Source organism: Haliaeetus albicilla, chromosome 7 (assembly GCF_947461875.1).
Source record: "Haliaeetus albicilla chromosome 7, bHalAlb1.1, whole genome shotgun sequence".
Classification (NCBI taxonomy): domain Eukaryota; kingdom Metazoa; phylum Chordata; class Aves; order Accipitriformes; family Accipitridae; genus Haliaeetus; species Haliaeetus albicilla.
In genome coordinates this window covers 43,543,238-43,565,372 of record NC_091489.1, presented here as the reverse complement: position 1 = coordinate 43,565,372, position 22,135 = coordinate 43,543,238, and the positions used below count along the sequence as shown (strand labels likewise).

General features: G+C 49.1%; 1 protein-coding gene across 5 annotated transcripts in view; it reads right to left on the bottom strand.

Moving 5' to 3' along the window:
* Positions 1-21,932, bottom strand: part of B3GAT1 (beta-1,3-glucuronyltransferase 1) — a 43,180-nt gene extending 21,248 nt beyond the window's left edge. For 3 of the 5 annotated variants that reach the window (XM_009918131.2, XM_069788114.1, XM_069788119.1), the window contains exon 1: positions 15,592-16,080. The gene's annotated coding sequence lies outside the window, so the exon portion shown is untranslated. Of the gene's footprint in view, positions 1-15,591; positions 16,083-21,837 lie in introns of those variants that run through there. The other 2 variants (XM_069788117.1, XM_069788118.1) reach the window with 2 other exon arrangements.
* Between the last annotated feature and the right edge of the window lie 203 nt (positions 21,933-22,135).

Genomic DNA, 22,135 nt, shown 5'->3' with positions numbered 1-22,135 from the left:
CCCTTCAGCCAGCATTTGTTTCCTTCTTTTAAAAAATTAAAATAATTCCTGTGGCCAGAAATAGAGAAATAATGTGCTCTTCCTTTTTCTTTCTTTTTTTTTTTTTTTTTAACACACAAAAAAAAGGAAAATTCAGAAATATTGGAAAAGCCTGGAAAAGAAGCTTAGTTTTACGAGGCTGTTTTTCCACTCAATACTTTTGCCCAGCTTCACCTGCAAACCCTAGTTCTTTCACTACGCTTGCCTTGGCTACATACACAGCAGCCACTCCTTGTGTTTTCCAAGCTGTTAGAGAAACTGAGGCACAGAGACTGCAGAATTTCCCCAACCTTGCAACAGTTGAAGCAAAACCTGACCTACGCTCCCCTTCCAGTCCTGAGCCCTTGAGCCCTGTTGCAACAAATGGGATCAAGAACATAGATTATCTCACAGGAAAAAATAATATTAACCAAGCTTCTCAGAACAACACTTAGGATTTAAAGCAAGCATGAGCAAAATGGATCAACAGAGCTCAACACAAGCACAATTAGCTTCTGTAACTTATTGCCACAGGATACTAAGAAGAACAAGAACTTAACAGGATTCAAAAAAGGATTAGTCGTGCATGTGAATAAACTGCATATCCAGAATTAGAATGAACCACCCACCAGTTTGGAAAACGTATAAACCCTTGAGTTTCAGAGCTTCAGCCAAATTTTAACAAGCATCAGAAACTTTCTCTTCTCCAGATTAATCTTCCCCCCATGCTGCTCCACCTCTGCAGATGCCGGTAGAAATGGACAGAACTAGAAACAGGACAGGAGATGTGATGGCACTGCTCTTACGCTGATGACACTGCCTAGTCCCAAGATTTCACCGCTTCCAACAGCAAGGCAGATCTTCTGTTAAATCCTTAAAAGATTCAATCTGCTGTTCTAAATGTGTTTGCTTTCTTGTACAGGTTCTTACACTGTAATCATAACCACAGTGCCCAAGTGCTGTCTGGGATTTCTTGAAGATCCTTAGCTGCGGTCATGGCACTCCCTTTCCTCATTGCTCCAAAGACACCCAGGGGAATGCCTTGGAAGGGGCAGGTATCCTTTTATTACAGTGCTTTTGAAGAGGGTTGCACCTGGGCTTTGCAATCTTCTTGTGATAAGCAAGGCAGAAGCAAAAAATGGGTCATGGGCTTGGCAACAGAAAGTGGCAAGGCTGATGTGGGTCCTTGGTGCTTGGAAGAGTCTCATCAGTCTTGGCCTGGCCACACAGGTAATCGTTGCAGAGGCAGCGCTGCCCTTACTGCTTTCAGAGGATGCACTGGTCTGTCAGTCAGGATTGGCAACGCTTGGTCCAGACTTTCTCTCAAGCCAGGAAAGCTGTGGGTTGACTCAGGTCTTGGATGAGAAAGCGTTTACAGCACCCAATACTTTTTGATAAACGGCTGCACTTCACACATGGTTTTTAAAAAGCATCTCTATTGAGATGAAAAGCTGTTTGACTTACAGCCCACTTCCAAAATAGAAAGACAACTGGGAGTTGTTTTCTTAGAGGAAATGCTGATGACACCCATGAAGAGTTGTTTGACTTTCTTTAAGGTTGCTTGTGGGTGAATGCTGAATGAGTGCTGGGAAAACAGTGCTCCAGCAATTAGCTCATTTAAGGGCTTCTCCATCAAGTCTTCTCAAACTGGTGACACAACGATACCTTGAGTTATCCCCTTTGCTCAGCTAAGACCACGTCAACACCGTCAGAAACAGACCTATTTCCAGACTCTCTGTTTCCACCTCTGTGGTCTGCATTGCGCTGAATATTTTGTGCACCGCTGACTTCCATAGATTTTAAAAAGTGACATTAACAAAGGATGACCCAATTTCAATATGATTGGACTAAATTCCACAGCTCCATAATAGGCTTTGCATATGCTTTGTCCAAAGGGTTTGAAGACACGCGCTTCCACGTGATGCCTCATGGAAGAGAGGCGGCAGGCCATAACGACCAAGCCTCACCTTTACAACCAGCAGGCCAGCGAGGGCCCCTGTTTCAGGATCTGCAAGACTGAATCGTTGAGCCAAACATGTCAAGCTAACATCAGGCTCCCTGTGGATTTGCCTTTCTCCCCCTACCCAAGGAAGCCTCACAAGTTGAACATGCGTGACCCAGTTGGGTGATGAAAGAAGGGAGATGGCTGTCAGAAGAGAGACTGCGACGCTTGCTAATGCTGTAGTAAAGATTACCTCACCACCATGCATTTCATAGCTTTTGTTGTTAGTGGTTGAGAGAAGCCCCAGGCTTTTATATACTGTCTGAATTAAGGGTGTAGGATTCTGTGGGTGCATCTAGAACCCCGGGCTGGCGGGACACACGGGGCGCTGCCTCCCATTACACTGGCACCTGGGAAAGTTCACAAATATGACCATCAAACACGAAGAGCTGTGCCCAGCAAGCCACAAGCTCTAATTTTATCTCCCAGCTGGCTCTGCAGTATGTTCCCAATTCCAGACCTGGAGATGAGACTACTCATCTCCCACACACTGTTGCCTCTTGACTCGCCGGGGGGAGCGCAGCAGGGCCCACCGCCCCACTCAGCTGCGGGTCAGGGCATGCAGCACATGGCACACACGTTTCAGCATCAGCTGGAAGGCAGTTCACCAGCTCCGTACCTGAGACCCGGCTTCATAGCCATCAGCTCTTACTTTTAATTACTGAGTTCTTCCCTACCCCTGAAAAAAAAAAAAATCCTGCTCTATTTAAAAAGAGTTATTAATAACCTGATTCTAATGCATTAAAAAAGGGGAAAAAAGAAGTCTTGCAGACCTGGTGAGCAAGCTAGCCCTCTCCCACTGCAGCATGCCACCACCAGGCACCCTAAACACCTTAGAAAGGGATTTAGTTTTCGAAAGCGTAATTTTTCTTTTTTTCAATAGCAAACATCAAGTATCTTAAAGGTGGTTTTTTTGAAGGCTGGGGAAGAAAAATATGCAGGCATCCAAATTCTCCATTACTTTTGAAAACACCAGCTGTTGTAAGCACAAGTCCCTGAAGACGCCACCAAAGTAAAAACTGCTTTGCGGGAGCTGCGAGGTGCTCCGGCCAGGCAACGAAGAACACCTACTGCTGCGGGAGCACGACGGTGCTGTTCCTGCTCAGGGGAGGCAGAGTGCTCACAGCACGCTGTGAATTCACACGCGGCATCTCCTCCGCACTCCTCCCCACAACGCCACTTCCAACACGTGCTGCTCACGAGGCAGCTGGGGAAGCCTGGAATTAAGTTGCTTTGTATTTCGGAGGCACTAAGAGCAGGCGTGCAGGTAATTTGAGCTGAAGAGGTCCTGGGCTATAAATTCACATATAAATTTCTGCCTTATTGCAAACTACCTTTTCACTGCAGACAAGCCTGCAACAGGGCCAGGGTTCCCAGGTTAGCTGCTGCACCTTACTCAAGCAGCCTGTTCAAGAATCCTTCTTGGCTGCTGCCTGAGCAACAAACCCTCCAGCATCATAGCATACCCCAATGCTGCAGAAATATATTTACACTGTAGCAGCAGTGCTTGGAGGGACAGGGTCATTCACGGAGCCACAGAAGTATTTCTTGCACTTTTTCTCTCCTATGGCCTTGTGGGACAGATCTAGCAAAGATGCAGCATGGCACTCAGAGCTCTCTCAGCTCCCTAGTTAGCAGTTGGTCAAAAAAATCATAGCCAAAACCATTACACCAACCCACAGAGAAAACCCCCAGCTCCCACCCCCATTAGGTGACTTCCTTAAAGAGATGAGACTCAAATCCTAAGCCCTGCTCAATGCTGGGTGGTCAAACAGGGCAGAGAGAGTCTAACAGCCTGTGACCTCTGCAAAAGTCACTAATGGGACTGAGGGATTAACATTGATTCTTTCATGCTACAGCGTGGAAAGGGAAGGGGGGGCGGATCTGGGATGATAAAGCAAATGCCCAACTATAATTCAGAAGCTTGCAACACAATCAATGGCCGCTTGCAGTTCCACAGTCCATTAGCACAGCCACAAACCTACACAACTTTCTCCTTGGAAACAGGAAGGTCATTTTAAAATTATCTCCCTTCAATTTCTGGTTCCTGTCGAACTTCGGCAGGGTCTCCTAACCCTACTGTGCCTGCTGAAAGGAAGCACACAGGGCTTCGCGTGACACATTCATCCTTCTTCCCTCACCTCCTTTCTCCACAGCAAACACAGAGGCTTTTGCCTGCCTTGGAACCTTTGACGTGTCAGAATAACATGGCTCATCTTCCATTTGAGAGGCATTTGGAAAGAAACGATTTCTTTTCCTCTATTAGCATAAAAACCCCATATGCCAATCCAATAAACCCAGAGTTATTACAGCATTGCCCAGGGAGGTGGGATTTGGCTCTTAGTTTCATCTCTTAGTGGGTTAGGCAAGGGCTACATCTACCAGTTTGTCCAGCATCTAATCTAAGCCTGGTTCTGACTCTGGCTTCCCTTACGGCTCAGTTATTTTGGCTCACCTGCACCTCGGCTTGCTCTAGAGGTGAGATGAAAATAGCTGCCTGCTTTTGGACAGGAATCACAAGGCTCATGTAGCTCACAGGCTAAATACAGAAATGGCACAAGCACTGATGCCTGAGGTGCTGGCGAAGTGCAACTCACACCAATCTGGCAGCCTGGTGTGCATGCCTGGGGAAGGTCATTTTTCCTAATTTTAGAATCACCCAAGGGCCAAACCCAGCCCAGATCTTCTCCATATGAAAGAGAAATGGAGAAGCCAAACAAAAGCTGGAGACAGAATTAAGCCAACAGTTCCACAGCCCAACTCAAAAAAAGCAGTGAACCAGTAAGTCCTCACAAGAAAGACAAGCACCTACGAGTGCCTCCCCCTGCTGCCCAGCTCCCCAGTAGCACTCACCAGCGCCTGCCATTTCCAAAAGCATCTTCATCACTTGCAAAAAGCTTGACCTGCTTGGCCAAGCACCATCCTGCCACCTACCTAGTTGGGACATAGGGAAATATTCCCTGTGGTATGCAGAGTGTCTCAGCACCAGGGAACTCTAACCTGCAGGTGGCTAAAAGCACGCACGTGTAATCTGACACAAAGAGCGATGCAGACACAGCTCATGGACAGACAGACTCCCCTCCAGGGTTTTACTTGCAAGGTGAGGAGTGAGACAAGCCCTTGGGGAGTTCTGAGAAAGTGGAGGGTTTTGTAATGGCTGCTCTAAGAATATTGTAATCATGCAGTAATTACAGCGCATCTCAAATCAACCAGGCAAATTACATCGTTATTATTATGACTGTCACCAACCTTGCATGGCAGGGACAGAGAGGCAGGCCATCCCTTGCCCAAGGAGGGAACAGGGCAAGGAGAGCATCAACAGAGCTACAGCACAGATCCATCACAGTCCTTTCAGGCCTGTCCAACCCACGCAATGGCAGCCTGGTAGCTTCCTCACGTGACTAGGACCACATCTGTACTTTCCTAGGCTGTATCTCAAGGTACAACACTTAATTAGTCGGGTTGATTTTACCTTTTTTTTTTTTTTAAATTAAACAAATATCATCAAGCACAAGAGCAGCCCTTGTCATTTGATTGAAACTGTCAGTCTTTCAAATGTCATTCCTACAGATGACTAATCTTTAAAAACAAGAGTTACTAAACTCTTTGACTCAGCTGATAATGAGCCAGAGCAGTAAGGATGGTTGAGACAGAGAGGGAGAAATCAGTGCTGCCTGCACTCAGAAGGGCTCAGTGCTGCATGTGGCCCTTTTAAAGCCTTTTTGCAGCTCAAGGAACTGGGGCTTCCTGACAAATGCAGAGTGCAGGCTATGAAAATGGGGGATGTGGCACGTCTGTGAGGACATCTCGGCACACTTGCTCCTCCGAGTTGCTGTCACGTTGACAAAAAAGAGAAGAATTTCCTCTTTCAGTGTCTCTGAATGTGCTGGTTTTCTCAGTGCAGAGTGAAGACCTCATTTCATTCTGCCTCCTCTGCAGGCTCCCTTTTGAACAGGCTTCCCTGGATGCCCTGATCCTCCATTTTCCCACGTCTTCCCAACGTAACACCGCTTTGGGAAGCATCCCAAGATTTACAAGCCAAAAGTGCACCATAGTGTTAGCAGCAGCAGAGTGCATGTGCTGATCCCAACCTGAACGCAAACACTCGCCTACTCTGCAACCACTTTCCCCCCACAGACTGAGGTCTCAGCCCTGGGTTGGATTGTTGCATAGTTCACAGTTTGCTCTGTAAGAAGAATGACTCAGGCTGTCGGGTAAGTTATTAACTTCAGCAGCCAGAGTCTCTTCCCATTAGAGCGTTATGGCACAAGATGCCTGGGTGAGACGAAAAGGATTGCCAGGCAGAGCACAGAGTGCACGAGACAGCGATGAGAAATAATGTTGGCAGCATTATTAAAAGATAAATTGGAGGAAGAAGGGAGGTGTATGTGTGGGGTGACAGCTTCAGAGGATTGTAACAAATCCTTTGCCACCAGGGGCTTCACAGCCGTCAAATTTCCCAAAGCCAGGGGACAGGGCAGCGGCAAGGAGACAGCTTAGGTCCCCCTGCTCCACAGGTCAAAGCACCCGTTCCACACACCTGTCTTGCTACTGCAAAACCCCAAAGGTATTCAGCAGCAATACATTTACAGCATGCAATGTCTTCCTGACCCCCACAGCTCTTCGCATGATTGTGGTGACAATAATCCCAGCACTCTCACAATGCCATGGATAGTTACTCCTCCGCAAAGGGCAGAAATTGGCAGCTCCCCCTCCTACCGTCCTTTGGCCTTTATTTATAGAAAGGCACCTTTTATTGCCATTTTTGCTTCTTCCTGAGGCTAGTCTGCCAGGCTCGAGGCAGAGACAGTATCTACACCTCCAGGATCCAGACAGCTCCACCTTGCTGCCAAGGGATTCATCGTCGAGTAAATTTATTCACAGTTACGCCTGCCAGGCCCCCTTCACAATACTCTTGGCTGAATACTGGCTGCTTGCACTTGGAGAATATCAGAGCTGAAGTAACTAATAACTTAGAGTAACTAACTCCTGTCTAAGGTAGATGTGTCTTCAAACTGAGCCACCCAAGAATGAGTTGAACTCTCATCACATTGCTTCACAGTCTCTTTTAACAATCTCCTGCCGCGCCTGAATCTCGCTGCTCAGACCAAGCTAGCCCATACGAATCTATCAGCATCCTTCCCACTGCCCGAAGAGCCTACCACTGTACAGACACCTCACATGCACACCAAAAGCTTCCCACGCAGGTAGAGTTGTCCTGGCCCCCATCCTTACCGCTCAGATTCCACCCAATCTTTTCGACGCTCCCAATTGTAGCACTTGCAATTTTTTTCCTGGTAAAAATCATGCCAGAAACAATGCTCATCTCACTGACAAAGAGAAACAAATACTTCCAAACCCTCACAGGAGGTCATTCCAGGAGCTGCATGCTCTCTGAAAATGAGTATGTTAGAGTCATGCCTTGTGGATGTGCCACTATTATAAGAAAGACACTGGAAGAATTATTCATTAGTAGTGACTTCTGCAGCTCTAATCTCCATAACCAGCTGCCGTTCATCCAAGTGGATCACAGCCCATCTGAATAAACCTTTGAATGCCCATACAACCCCACAGCCAAAGTCAGCCCCTCCTGGGGCATTGCATCCCTGAAGTTACTGCAAGAGCTGAGGATGGGAAGGATAGAACATTCCTGTATCTCACCAAGGCTGTAGGGAGCATGCAGACAGAGTGCCATAAACTGGCTGGCAGCCTTTCAAGGGTGGCAGGCTTGTGCCAGATTATACTTCTCTCTCCCAAATTAGAAGCAAAACGTGCCACTAGAAAGTCAGGTGAAAGCTGTCTCTCAAGGAAGCAAGAGACTGCCTCTCAGTACCACTGCGTGAGGCAGCATCTTAAAGCATCCTGCTAATCTGAGCACAGCCATTGCCTCCCAAAAAAAGCCGCAGCTCTCAGGGTCCAGCCTTGCTTTGCGCTGTCCCAAACCTGCCTACTTGCCCTGGCAGACACACGTCATGGGTTGCTGGCCCCCCCCACCAAAAACTGTGCTAGGATTTAATCACAGCACCATTCTCCTCCCATTCGCACAGTCACACCAAGCCCCTCACAGAGGCAGATAAATGGTATCATTACAAATATTTACCTTCCTCAGCCCCAGAGCCTGAGCTAGGCAGTGGTAGACGCTGACTGTAGGAGATGTGAAAAGACCAAACGTGCACCCTCTCTGCCTCAGTCACATGGGTTTACCATCCAAATGCCATCCCTGCACAGTCCTGCCAGGCTTACAGCATCCAGCAAGCTCCCAGTTCAGAACAGGACTGCAGCTTACTCCATATGTCTCACTCCCTCCTTCAGAGACCCAGCCTACTCACAGATCTGCCTCTCAGCAACCATCATGTGCATCTATTATTCAGAAGAAATATCAACTTATTCATGAGCCAAAATAGGTTCCAGGTACCGCACCCAGTCTCTAACAAAATTCCTCCTGCAAAGCTGCTCTTTTCTCAGCCTGGACTGAAGCGAGAAGAGTGCAATGCTGCTCTTGCTTTGATCCTTCCAGAGGGTTTTACAGCTTTGTTACGGTGAGGGACAGGAGTTAACAACCCTGTCAGGCCGCTCCCTCATCATCTGGTTAATGTACCTCGTTAATGGCTACGGCACAATATAGCTCACCTCCTGTACACTCCACAAACTCCAACCTTTCCCGTGGGCTTGCAGTTACAGTTCCCCACAGGGACAGAGGGATGGGCAGGACAAGGAGGGCATGGGAAGCGTTGTGGTGCCCACAGGAGGACAGGGACTTATGTAGCACGTTATCACGGGCCCCTGCAGAGCTATTCACGGACCAGGAAGGCATCTAGCTACAGCAGGCACACAGGGGCTCACACGAAATAGCAGTTATGGGTCCCTTCCATCAAGTCAATCTGAGTGTGGCAGTGCTGGACTGCTCAGGACAGTGTAATAGCTGCCCTGGGTTGGACAATGGCTCCTATGCTCAATGAGACAGTGTGAATGATTTCTTTCAGCATTGCCCCTCATCTACACATACAGAAAATCTTTCCATAGGTGCTACTCCTTTGCTGATGACAGGCAAGGCTGGCTGGGCAGGCACAGAGAGCAGGAGGCAGGAGAAAACATGCAAGCTCAGTGCATCTCTTGTTGCACTGTGAGCATCCGCAGCCGTTCTAAAAATGAGCAGAGCACGTCAGTGCAGACTGCAAAAAAGGCCCAAAATCCTGCATTGGAGCACCCGAAAAAGTACAGCACTCTGATGTACTTCTCCTGTGCAGGGATGGGCTGAAGGCCTTGGGACAGTGGTTCCCACAGTACTAATTCCTACCATAAGACTGTTGCATCAGTACAAGGGTAGCACTACATTTTTGTGGTTGGATGGGGAAGACATGAGCTGAAGCTGGAAAAAGCTTACTTGGATGCACTAGCCAGAAGCACTGCAGGGCCATCGGTGTCTCAGCAGAGCTCAGCGTTTACTCTCCGTGTCACAGTCTATGGGATTCAGATGGAATAATCATAGAAAATCATCTAGCCTGGTCCCGTGTGGCCAGAGCAATGTCACTCCCCAGCGCTTGCTGGCTTTTGCTCATTCCCTGAGAAGCTGGACTCCCCCGTGGACCTTCTCATGCAGTCCCCAGTAAGTATAGTCCTGGCCCCCACAGGGCCACCTGCGTTAAGAGCAATGCATTGGTACACATCTCTCCTCTAGCTTTAAAAGCCACTGAACAGATGGAAAAACAAAGGACAAAGTCTAAGGAGTTCAGCCAGAGCGCTTCAGCACCAAGGTGGTATTTATAGACAAGCTGGGGGGGGGAGGTAACCCAGGCACCCACTCCACTGTCTTGAAACTTGCGTTTCTCTGCAAGAGGCCACGGTGCGCTGCTCTGAGGTGGTGTTACTCGTGCAGGTTGCTCAGCACCCACACACATATGCAGCCAGACCCACTCATTCACACCAGCACACAAAAGCATCTTAGCCCTCACTTTGCGCCACCAGGCCAGGGGAAGAGTATGGACTATGCAAAACTACAACTTATCGGAAGTGGGATCCTTCTCCTACTGATGGTGGTAAGAGTTACGCTTTTTATTCACTGAGAGCTGGAGTGGGCCCCGAATCATGCTGGCATTATGTTATGATAATGCTGGAAGTATTATAAACGCTTTGCGTGCCAGACAAATCCTGGAGCAGGCTTCCAAATCCCCTCAAAATCCCCACTTGCGTCTCTACATTCATCCATTCATGAAATCCAGAGCAGAGCCTCAGCACCCATCCTTTTGCTCCTGGTCTCTTTCCAGCTGAATGGAAGGTGAGGCAGAGTCAAGGTATTTCTTCTGGATTAGCGTTCTTTTGTCTTTCAGGTGCCAAATCTGAGGAAGAAACTGCGCTAGGGCATTTAAGAATGACATCCAGGAAGGCAGCTGAGACAAATCCCATGCCCCTTTCTCCTGTCAAAAAGTGAAGCGTGTCTCATTCTCCACAAGCTCCGGCCCCCGTAACCACAGCGAGCTGCGGCACTGCAGAAACTGGGGCTCCGCCACTCACACAACGTTCAAGAGGCTGGAGGAGATCTTTGTGCTGCAGCTGCAGTTGTGGACATCTGGCTCCAGGTGAATTCCTACCCACAAAAGGTCAGATGAGAGCTGCACCGGCCTCGCAGCGCCCATCCGCAGGGGCCTAGGGTGGGAGACACCCACCCCTGCAGTGCCATAGGTGTAGGTCCCCCCAGCAGAGCTCGCCGTCTAGATTCTTTTTGCAATCAATAGCGAGAATTCATTTGGCCTATTTTAGATGAATGCCTTCAGATCAGATGAGCTGCAGCCTGGAAATGCCCATTTCTCTTTACTATGCAGCTGAACAAGCCGACATCTGCATCTTCAGTACACTTAAGCAAAGGGTTTCCCACCTTTCTGGGGGGGTAAGCAGACTTCGTTCTCTGAGCTACAGCTTTCAATTCCCTATCCACTGGGCTTTGACAGAGTTCCCAGATGGCAGACAGCACAGAAGAGCAAGTTCTTCTGGCAACCCAGCCCACAGATCTAGACTGCACAAGGCAGGAATGGAAGGAGAGAGTCTGAACTCTACTTTCCAGGTTGCATGAGCAGGGCACCAGCTGTTGTTATTTCAGAGAAGATAACCAGTCTCCAGCAGACACTGTGGAAGGAACTCGGGGATCAGCAGGCATCTCTCTTCTGTGAGCTCTGCAGTGCACACATGTCTTTGCAACAGCCCGGAGCTGAACGGAGAGAATTCTCAATCATGATGTGAAGATGTAAATCCCCTCCCCAGAGGTTTCAGAGATGGGCTTTTTTTAATGCCTTTCTGAAGATTGTCCCATTCTAACTGGCATAATTTCTTCTCTGGGTTCCCATATCTTCGCCAGGGGACTCCCTATGCGATCACAGGCCAATTACCTTTCCCTTGACAGCATTTGGGTACCCTTCCATCAAAACCAAGCATGCAGTATTTTCTTTGCCCATCCTGTTTACTTGCATGCTATGCTCCAGTGCAGACCAGATGTTCACAGAACCAAGGACTCTGGAGTATCAAACCACGTGTCAGGAACTAACAATAAATAGTATTCCAGGGCAGTGGACAGGCTGGAGCTGGGCCAGCAGTGACCAATGCATTAACACACACTTTGAGAGCTAATACATCCCCTGCTCTTAAAGAACAGCACAAGAAGCGCAGGAAGCCTTGTACAGAAGCTTAGCTCTTGTCCCATCTCTAGGAAAATAGCTCAGATCCAGGCAGGAGGGGGATCTTGAGCATTTCCTATTTATTCTGCTGTCACTGCCAAGTTATATTCAATAGTGACTAATACACTGTATTACTTAGAGCACTTGGGGGTGGGCCATGTGTCTAGATCAGGATATGAAGATTAATTATGGGCCACACCCTGTGATCTCCACTCAGCAAAGCCCTTATTAGCTTCTGAAGGTGAATCCAGCCCTGACGTCAACTTGCCAAAGCAAACACAAACAGTGGGGTCTCACCTGAGAAAAAGGAAGAATCTATCCTCACTCTTCAGACCTTATGCTTGGCAAAGATCACTTCTCTTGCCAGCAGAGAAGCAAAACACCAGCAGGTAACCGATTCAGGATCTCCACAAGCAAAGCATAAAAGACAACACGTTACAGAGAACAAGGACCCATGAAAAAGACACTGTAGAGGGCCCTTCCAATGTTATTGCTTCCAGAAGATGCTTTGCCTTCGGGTGCGTTGAAGCCACACCAAATGCACCTCCAGCCATACCCCCAAACAAGACTTACAGCTACAGCCCACCTAACTTTTGAAGGCTACTGCATGTAATGGAGGGCTGCAGAAAAAGTGGAGGGCGAGAAAGCCACAGAGGGCATCACCCACAGAGAAAGATGCTGACCAAGGCCTGCTGGTCCCCAGAAGTCAAAGATCTTGCTGGTAAGCCCATATGAAAAGCAGCCCTGGAAGCCAGGCAGCCTCTGGCACTGCTCATCCCTGCAAGACAAAATGCACAGGGATGCAAGGAAGGACCATATCCTGTCTTCCTATGGATTCAAATCTGCCCACTGGGTTTTGTTTGAAGAAACAAAACTGCTTTTGTGCAACTTTTTTTTGAGCTAGTAGAAACAGAACAAGGGCAAGAGAGAGCAAAAGCATTGCAAAAGGCAAGTCTCCAAGAAACACTAAAAAATGAATTACAACATTTGCCCTAGTGTCCCTTAAAAGACAGTTCTTTTAATTTCCCAAGGTTTCTGCTTTTGCAACGTGAGGGTGCTGGAAAAGATTAAAAGGGCAGACACACTGTTTTCCTTTCAGAAAGCATTATTTTGACATTGAGCAGCCAGCTTCGCACAAGGGAAGAGCGTGTGCTCACACTTCGTTACTGGAAGATTTCTTTGTCGGCTTAGGCCAGACCTCCCTGCTACAGCAATTGTTTACCAGAAAAATGCAGCATTTGTGAGCATGCTAAAAATGGACAAGGCCCTGCACATTGGAGGTGCTTGGTGCTCTTCTTGCCTCGGAAAACACATAATTGCAGAGCAAAAGACAGAAAGGTGCAGAACACCACTGCAGGTCAAGGGAGGAAAGAGAGCAAATCCAGGCATCGGTGTAGTTGGTTGGAGCTCTTTAGGACACTGCCCTGATGAGGACAAAGCCACAGGAGAACAGAATCACTGGCCCCAGTGACTATCAGGCCTGTGACACATCCACGGTGACAGTCCCTTCCTAGGGTTGGGGCATTATCCCCCCTTTGCATTCACTCTCCACCGTGAGCCACCTCAATGTGTCAGGAAACTTTGGGATGCCAACTAACAAGTGGGAAAGCTCTCCCCCTTTCCCTCCTTGCTGACACGTGTGTGTGAAGGGACACCTTTACGGATACCCTCTCACTTTGCCGTCCTAGAGAACTGAAATGACGTGAGGCTTGGGTCCCCTCTTCTGCACCTTCCTCTGATCAGACTGGCTTGGAGGGAGCCAGCTCTCATTAAAGCTGTTACTGCGTTGCTAACGACTCCAAGTTCACAGTGCTCCGCTGGAGAAGCGGAATGCCTATGGGGCGCACAGGGAGGGATTTACAACTCAGCTGCATGAAATGGGAAAGTACTCAGAGCCGACATCACCAATTTCATTTTTCTTCCTCTGTCTTTCATACACCCATACATAATCAACCAGGAAACTAAAATGATTGGTCAGCTACCTTCCCATTCTAGTAGCATCCACTGTCCTGCTGACTTTGGCCATTTCCAAAGCTCTTGGCCCCTGTCACGGAATTAATCCTCCTGGGAGAAATATCCTTCTCTTTCACTGTCTAATTATTCAATTCCTTCACCAGAACATCCTCCACATTCCTCAATGCTTTGAAGCTGACACGGAAAACAGAGTCGGGTGCTACCTACAGAAAGAAGATATTTTACCCTCTTTTCCCAAGTGCCTCCATCTTTCCACACCTTTTTGTTCCCAACTCTGTCAGGTAAGTCAAGAAATCCCAGCCGCTGTAACCTTCTAGCCATATCTTGGTCAATTCACTCACATTGGAGATCTGTGTACAGAGAAGGACTAGTTACACGAACAAGGCAAGCAAGATGCATCTTGGGTGAGTTAGGAGAATTTCCTCATACGAGCAAGGATTACTCACAAAACAAAAGAATGGCTTGAAGCTCCACTGTGCTTTTACACAGCCCTTCTTCCACATTTATGCGCACGCACAAACACACTCAACCCCAGTCTTTTATACAAGTTGGTGACACCTCACTGTAGATAGTCAGGGACACTAGCAATTTAGACAAGTACGTACAGACCTGCGCAACAGACTGCATAGTCTCTTTCAGTCCATCACACTGGACCATAAGCTCCTTAGATGCGTATACAAGCTCTTATGTCAATTGATGGCACGCTGGGGCTCATGACTTTCTGCACTGTGTGCACGTAAGTGGGGACTTCTGTGACACGTCATTATCTAAGTAACCAAAGCAAATGCTGCCTAACCCCATGCCAAGACCCATCAAGAAGCTCCTGAAGGCAAGGGGAGGAGGGGGTATCTGACAGATAGCAAAGAACAAATGGATATTGCAACAACAAGATCCTGCCAAAGATAGTGAGGGACACCCAGCCAAGACCTCTGCTTGCTGGGATTAACTGGATATGGGCTCCATGGCTGTAAACATCAGGTTCTCCTCAGTGCACTCCCAAACATCTGGGCTAAGCCATCTCCCAATACTATTTGAAGTTGCGCTTTCTGGTCTGACTGAGAGAAATTAGGACTTTCAGGGTCAGAGACCCAGGAATTGAGTCAGAGAGAGGCCCAGCAGGGAAAAGGAAAGCATCATTTGTGGACAGCTTCATTGATCACCATAGACTTTCTCCCCCATAATCACTATTTTTCTTCCCCACCCACTCCCACAACATAACATCACACAGAGATCACCCCTCAGATGGCAAAGCATCGCTCAGCCATCTCCTATCCCTCCAAAAGATAGCACTCAGAAAGCTTTTCCCTTTAAGCAGCCTCAAAGTTGGCTCTCACCACTGCTGGCACGGATGAAAGGGATTTCAGTTCCCCCTCCTCCTAAATCCCATCCCTTTCTGTTGCAAAGAAAAGGCAGAGGATGACCAAGGGAAGAGAAAAGCAACTCTCAGTTGCCTCTCACCTCCCTCCCGTCTTTCTGCACGGATGCACCGGTGGGATGGAAGGGCACTGGGCCATTGTAGCCCCCACGCAGCTTCCCCAAGAGCCACACGCAAGCCCACGAGGGGACCCCCACAGCAGGTGCAGGTCTGGGAGGGCAAGGCTGGGAGCACAGTGCTCCTGGAGGCGAGACAGGGGCATATTTCCCCATAACCCAGCCAGCCTTCCCCCGGCAAAGCAGCTCGGTGTCCTCAGGCACCCAGCCTGAAAAAGGGGGGGGGCAAAGTGATCTCCAGCACTGCAGCCCCCGGGACCCATTCTGCATTCTTTAAATACACTGGGAGGGGTAGAAAAATCCCTTTGAGTCTTCCCTGCTTCCTCCCACTCCCTGCCTGCTGCATACACACATACACCACCCCCCCCCCCAGCCCTGTGCATAAAGGATCTCTGTCCTGCTCAGCTCAGCCATGCAATGCCTGCAAGAAGCAAGAGTTACCTTATTCCCATAGCCTGAACCGCCTTCTCTCTCCATCGTGGCTGGGAAGCTGCTCCCATTCATGCTTTAATCCCTGGGAACAGAGGTACGATTCAAAGCGGCTGTTCACCCACCGGAGTCGGCTCCCCCCAGCAACCTCCTCCTCCTTCTCTCCTCCCTTTTTCCTCGTTTGTTGGGTCTGGAATTTTTTAATTTTTTTTTACGTATTCTTTCTTAATCCAGGCAGCAAGCAAGACATTCCTTCATCGCTTCTTTGCCTCCTCGTTTCACTTGCAAAGAAACAGCATTGGAGAGCTCCTTCCTCCTCCACTGCCTCTGTGGACCTCCGGTTCCCCAGGTCTGCCTTTCTGCAGCGTGGCGTTAAGGGAAAGAAAGAGAGTGAAAGAGAGGGAGGGAGGGAGCGTGCAAACAGGGAGGAGGAGGAGGAGGCCAACGGGGTGCGGGAGGAAGGAGCCAGAGCGTGGCTGGCTGCTTTGTATCCAGAGCAGTGCTGACAGCCCCCTCCCTCCTCCCTACCAGAGGAGGACCTGCGCTGCTAATGGTCTGTACCAATTTATTCCACTTAGGCAGGGGCACTTCTCCCTGCGACGGGAGGAAAAGCCGAGGAAGGCTCCGAGATGGCCCCTTAAGGAATTGGTTCCTGCTCTCCTCGCTCCACGGCATCACCCACCGAGTTTGCAGCCACAGGCTGGGGGGGGACGCTCGCCCAGCTCAGCAGGCGAACGGAAAGTGTGAGGCTAGGAAGGGCTGGGCGTGAGGGAAGGGTCTTGCTGGTGAGGTGGCTCAGCACCTCTCTGAGAGAAAGCAGTGACCATATGCGAGGTGGAAAGCGAGGTTCCCCTCCAGCCTCTCAGGAAGGCAGGCTGAGCTCTGCTCCACTTTCTGCATGCCCACTTTAGTGGAAGGACCCTCTGCTCCTCATCATGCATGCCTCCGTGCCTGGACTGATGGCTCCCCAGCTGAATCCACCTGGGCTTTGCAAGTAGTGGGTACCGCTCGTTAGATCTCATGCAACTCCCCTTCTGTCTAGCACCATGTCTTTCAATGGCCCCACTCAGCCATCCCTACCCCAACAGCGAGGTATCCCCATGTCCTTCCCGGCAGCTGACGAAGGGCCCTGGCACTGGCAAAGGACAGCAGGAACGTGCTTCCCCCCCATGGGAAGGAGGCTCTGGATGTCACTAGGGCTGTCCCTAATCTGGGGACAATTGCACCAAGCCCGGTGGGCAGACAGGACGTTTCTGTGACCTGCAGGACCCTAGAGATACTCCCTCCCTTCATAGGGACCACCTGGAGGATGAGGGGCTTGAAGGGGCTGGGGAGCAGAGTAAAGATCTTACCTTCTGATACTGCCCTTTAATAGTTAACCCAGGCAGGGCTGACTCATGCTCAGCAGCAGATTTCTCCGAGATGGCTGAACACCACGTATGTCTCTGAATGCCATGCTCGCAGCTGGACAGTTTAACAAGAGCCAAAATTCAGTCCTGAGGCTGGGGGCAAGTTGCCTTTTACCTGTCCTGCTACCGCTGCCTGCTTACCTGCTTCCAACCAGGTCAACCCCCTCCATATACCACCATCTCTTCCTGGCTACATGTTCCACAGTGGACACGCACAGATCCACAGCTACAGCTACTCCCTTGTTACTCCCTCTCTTCCAGATCTGGTAAAGTTACAGCGCCATGGTAACCTGGAGGTATAGACAGATTTACTTATGCTTTACCAAAAAAAGGAACAACAAATCAAAAACACAACCTTCCACTTACTGTGAAAAGATTCAGTACTCGGGGAGCTGAGGTCCATATTGTGGAGCAATCTCAGTGATCTTCACCTGTGATTCCCACCATTTTCCCTGGGCTTTTTGTGTTGAACCTATAGCATTCAGACCCCAGTTTTAACTTGTGCATCTTGAGGGGTACCCAGGAGCAGGGATGTCTGCTATGTAGTCTGGAAGTCAAAACGTTACCCACAAATTAGCAAGCATCAAGATGCACTGACAAATCCTAACTGCATCATCACAGTGCCAGGGACAGCAGCTCCCATACTTTTTCCTCCTGAAGTGAAGCAAGCTGGAGGACTGCACGCATGGCCCCAAGCCACTGCCTCAGGTGGAAGTGAGCTTTGCTGAGACTGGCAAGGCCTGCACTGGACAAACCAGCGAGATGATGCCTCCAGGCCAGTGCTGAAGAACTGTCCTCAGAGGGTGATGCTTGAAGGAAGGTCCTTTGTAATAGCCTCTCCCCTCAAGCTGCGCCTACTCTGTGGATGAACAAGGATGAACAGGGACTGCCAATCCAGAATCCTTCATGCACAGCTAAAGAGACTGCACAGCTGGGCTAGCTTCTGCTCGGCCACCTCCTCTGCAAAATAGTTCTTGCAATCAAAGGGAACATGGCCTTTTTTTGTCCTTGGTCTCATTTTCTGCAAGGTACCTAGGGAGAGATCAGCTCCAAAGACTACTTGTCTGGGAATTTTGTGCCAATTCAGCTAGTACTAAGGGTTTCACTGAACTCTATGTGTATTAAAAATGCATAATGTCCACTTATATCAAAAGGGCGGATTCAGACCCAGCGCTTTTCCAGCACGTCCCAGGCTACCTGCTGTTACGGCATTCAGGAGATGGATTGGAAGGAACTGTCCCTTGAGGCCTATATCAAGAGATAAGAAAGGGCACATTCATTGACTATTTCAGGGCTGGGTGAGAGAGGGGAAAATGAGGGAGAAGAGACATAAAAATGCTCCTGCCACAAAACCTAAACACATAAAAACTCAGGGAGGAGGGAACGGAGATGTGCTACACCTGAGATTTATAAATATTATGGGTGAGCAGTAACATTACAGGCTCAGCCCTGCATCAGTGTCTCCGAAGACTCACAAAGGTGAAAGGCATTGGGAGAAGTGTCAGAGAAGCTCGGGTGGGACATAGACACATACAGGGAGGCATTTCTGCGTCCCTTCCCTGCCCCCCCAACTGAAAATTACAGCCTGACTCACTCAGAGCTCCTTTTTGTGATCAGAGCAGTAGAACAATGGTGCAGAGACGCTGCTCTGACATTTTCCAAGGTTGTCCCTTTGAACCTTAGCATATCGACTTGTTTGCATGCTGGGTATGGAGTGTGCCACATTCACCAGAGCCAAATTCCAGGAGAGGGCAAGCCTGCCAGCAAGAGGGGTATGGGAGGAGAGGCTCAGACAATCCTCCCGAAGGATCTCGGGATAAAGGGGGAAGGGTGTTGTTTGCCTGGAATCCAGAGTGCTTCACAGAGAATGCGAATCTGAAACACGCAGCATCGCTGTTGACAGCAGTGTATATAAACAGAACAGTATTTTCCCGCTCCCTCCCCCTTCTTATTATAGCACAGAATACCCCGAGTAAAATACATACACACAACAATCCACTATAAAAGGAAAACAAAGCCCCAAGCGTGTGCACACAAACACACGCACACACACATAGATATTCTTCTGGAGAACGTAGCATATATTCAATACCTTAAATGTCATTTTTTAAATATTAAAGCTGTGCTTCTGGCTAGGTTTATTACCACAGGATTGGAGGCACAGGAAAACCTAAACTAGATGCTCACAGCCTGACACACTCTGCCTGCCCCGGCCATCCCAAGGCCCACTCCTTGATCGTGCTCCGTCTCCCCCTTCCAGACTCCAAAGCCACGCAGCAGCAGAGCCGGGGCAGACACACTCCCACCAGGCTTTTTTCCCGGGAGGGGACAGAGCTGCAGCTCCCTTTCCCCCTCTTTCCCTTGCTTGCGGCTCGCCATCTGGCACTGTCAGGAGGATCTCTGCTTGGAACCACGCTGCAGCCAGGCACAGACACGAGCGGATGCCTCTCTCCGGCTAAACAATAACCTCATTAGCCGAGGCAGTGCAGGGCAAAAGGAAGAGCGTGAGGGCAGATATTCAGCAAATAGCGGGGTACGTTTCAGCGGAGCACGCACGAGCATGGTGCTGGGCTGCTGGGAGGGAGCAGCAGAGCAGCTGGAGCAACCCAAGGTCTGATGTGGTCCACATTTCCCATCTAACCTGGCCGGCAGCCTTCCCTGCTACCCCAAATCGCAGCTCCGCTCCCTCCAGCAGCGCTGTCTTGTTTTCAGGCCTCAGGCAGCCTGAACATGGGAACTACCTCGCCTCAGGCTTTCTAGGGGTTTCCTCCACTTGTAGCCTGGGCTCCAGATATTACTGCCTTGTGGTGCTGGACTTGAGATACGACTATCTACAGAAACAGGACGAGGAAAGAGATGGGTCAGGTTTTGAAATGACAGGCCTGAGTTCTTCAGAGCCAGCCTGACACTAGGAAGGGAGAACCTCATTTGATAGTCCCACTTACCTTGTCATGCAGATGAGAGGGACCCTAGGGTCTGGGAGAGGCCATGGAGAAAAAAAACCTCAAAGTTTGGCCCCTTTGCCAACCTTAGACAATTCCCCTTCTTCCCACAGCAGGGCTGAGCAGTAGCTGCTCATAACCACAAATCAAATTAACCACTCGTTTTAACCCTCCATGAAACAAAACCCCTCAACCTATCTATGGTGCTTCCTTTAAGTACCACTGTCCATCCCATACTCTGGAAAGGATCCTTGCTCCTGCTTTGGTTGACATGTGCATACTGGGCAAAAAGATCCTCCAGCAAGCACCCACTAGCCCAGTTATTATTCTCCAAGTGCCAAACAGAGGCCAACAGGTTTTCAAGCAGAGCATAAGCTTCTTATGGGGTGGAACAACACGTTCTGCTATTTGTGCAGACTTGTTTCCAGCAACTATTGCCCTTGTTGCTGTGCTACAGAGAGCAGTTACCAGCCTTTTATTCTGTTGGGCTTCAGTGGGGGGAAAACTGGCAGATAATTCTGTGACAAATCTATTCTGAAGCCAAGGTTTCTTTTTCTTCTAGTAAAGGTACAGCAAGCAACAATAAAAGCTGTCATCCCATCCAATATCTCCTTACGCTCCACTCAAACATTCTATCTCATGGGCTTCACCTACATAAACTATCAGATGCTTCCTCATCACCCAGCTTGACTTCTGCAACCAGCCTCCAAGTGAGCAGTGGACAGGCACACACTGATCACGCAGCATTTCCCAGCTGGGCAGTGCTCTCAGACAGATGCATGGGACCGGACACCAACAACAGGCTTTGGAAGACAGCAGGGCACTGATCCACCCGATAGGATGAATGTCCAAAAGGACCTTTGGAGGAAAACTATTCCCTGAGTACGGCCTGTCTTTACCTTGAAGCCAAGACAGGGAGATACTCTCTTCTTGGCAGCACTGCCTGCAGGAGCTGTTTCACCCCATCAAGGCTCTGTACGTGCATGGAGGGCATTTATACACCCTGATGTGTGGATTCAGCATGCCCTCAGGATGCTTCACAGATATATGCAAAGCACATTTGGGAACAGGTCAGAGCAAGCTTTGGGGAGACCAAAAGAAAAGCCGTGGTGAGGTATCAGCAGGTGGTGCTCTCCCCTTCAAATCAGCAAACAAGTTAAGCCCTAGCCTGGCATTTTATCACTGGGATTTCCTCCAGTAAAGATACCTCAGCCTAACACAAGACCCCTCTTCCCTGCACTGCTGAGAGAGACAGAGTCTGCATCAGTTCAGAGACCAGGAAAGGAGAGCCACACGTTGCACGGAGCTCCCCTTGGAGAGTGGTGCTTCTTAACATCTTGGAAGAAACTCTTCACAGGCTAAAGACCCATTGTAGGTAAACCTAACTCAGGGGAACATCTAAAAGGAAATGGTTTAGCACATTGCTGGGAGCTGGCAGGAGTGATTCAATAACCCCTGGACTCCTTGTCCAGCTATAGCCTTTCTCTGATCGTTATCTTGGCCAGAATTCAAGGCAGAGATTGTTCAGAGACTAGCGCAACCCAGGCGGTGCTAAATCACATACATCCAAACTGTTCTCTGAGGGATTTTAATTTATTGGGAAGCACCCTCTTAGAAAACAAACATAAACAGCAATCCAGCTCTCTCCACGCTCCTTTGTAATTAAACTCTGTTTCCAAACCCTCTACACAACCCTCCACCCACCCATCATACAGGTCAGAAACTCTTGTCTTTGCTCTGGATGCCACAGCTTGAGACCAGAAGAGAGGAGAGGAAGCAAGAACACGCATGCACCACTGGAATTATTGCTGGGTCTTTTGGTGTGTTAAGTGAGACAACCCCAAATGGGGACTTCCATATGACAGAAGTCACAGGCGCTTTTTGTTTTTAGGGTTCAGGAGACTTACCACCATGTCCAAGCCAAAGGACTGCATTTCTCTCTGCCTTAATACTTTAGCCACGGTCTTGACACATGCTCTGCCCCATTTCCTGCTATTGTCCCCACATTTTCTACCGCTGCTTCACCAGGCAGCTTTGGATCTTACTGAGAGAGAACTTCCTTCGAGAGAAGCTTGTGACAGTCTGGGATTGCAACACAATGAACTGATAAAGCAAGACATAGAAGTGCATAAATAATCATAATATCTCACATGTCCCAAGATCACACAAGCAATTTAGACTCTTTTTTCACGTCCCATTTATAAA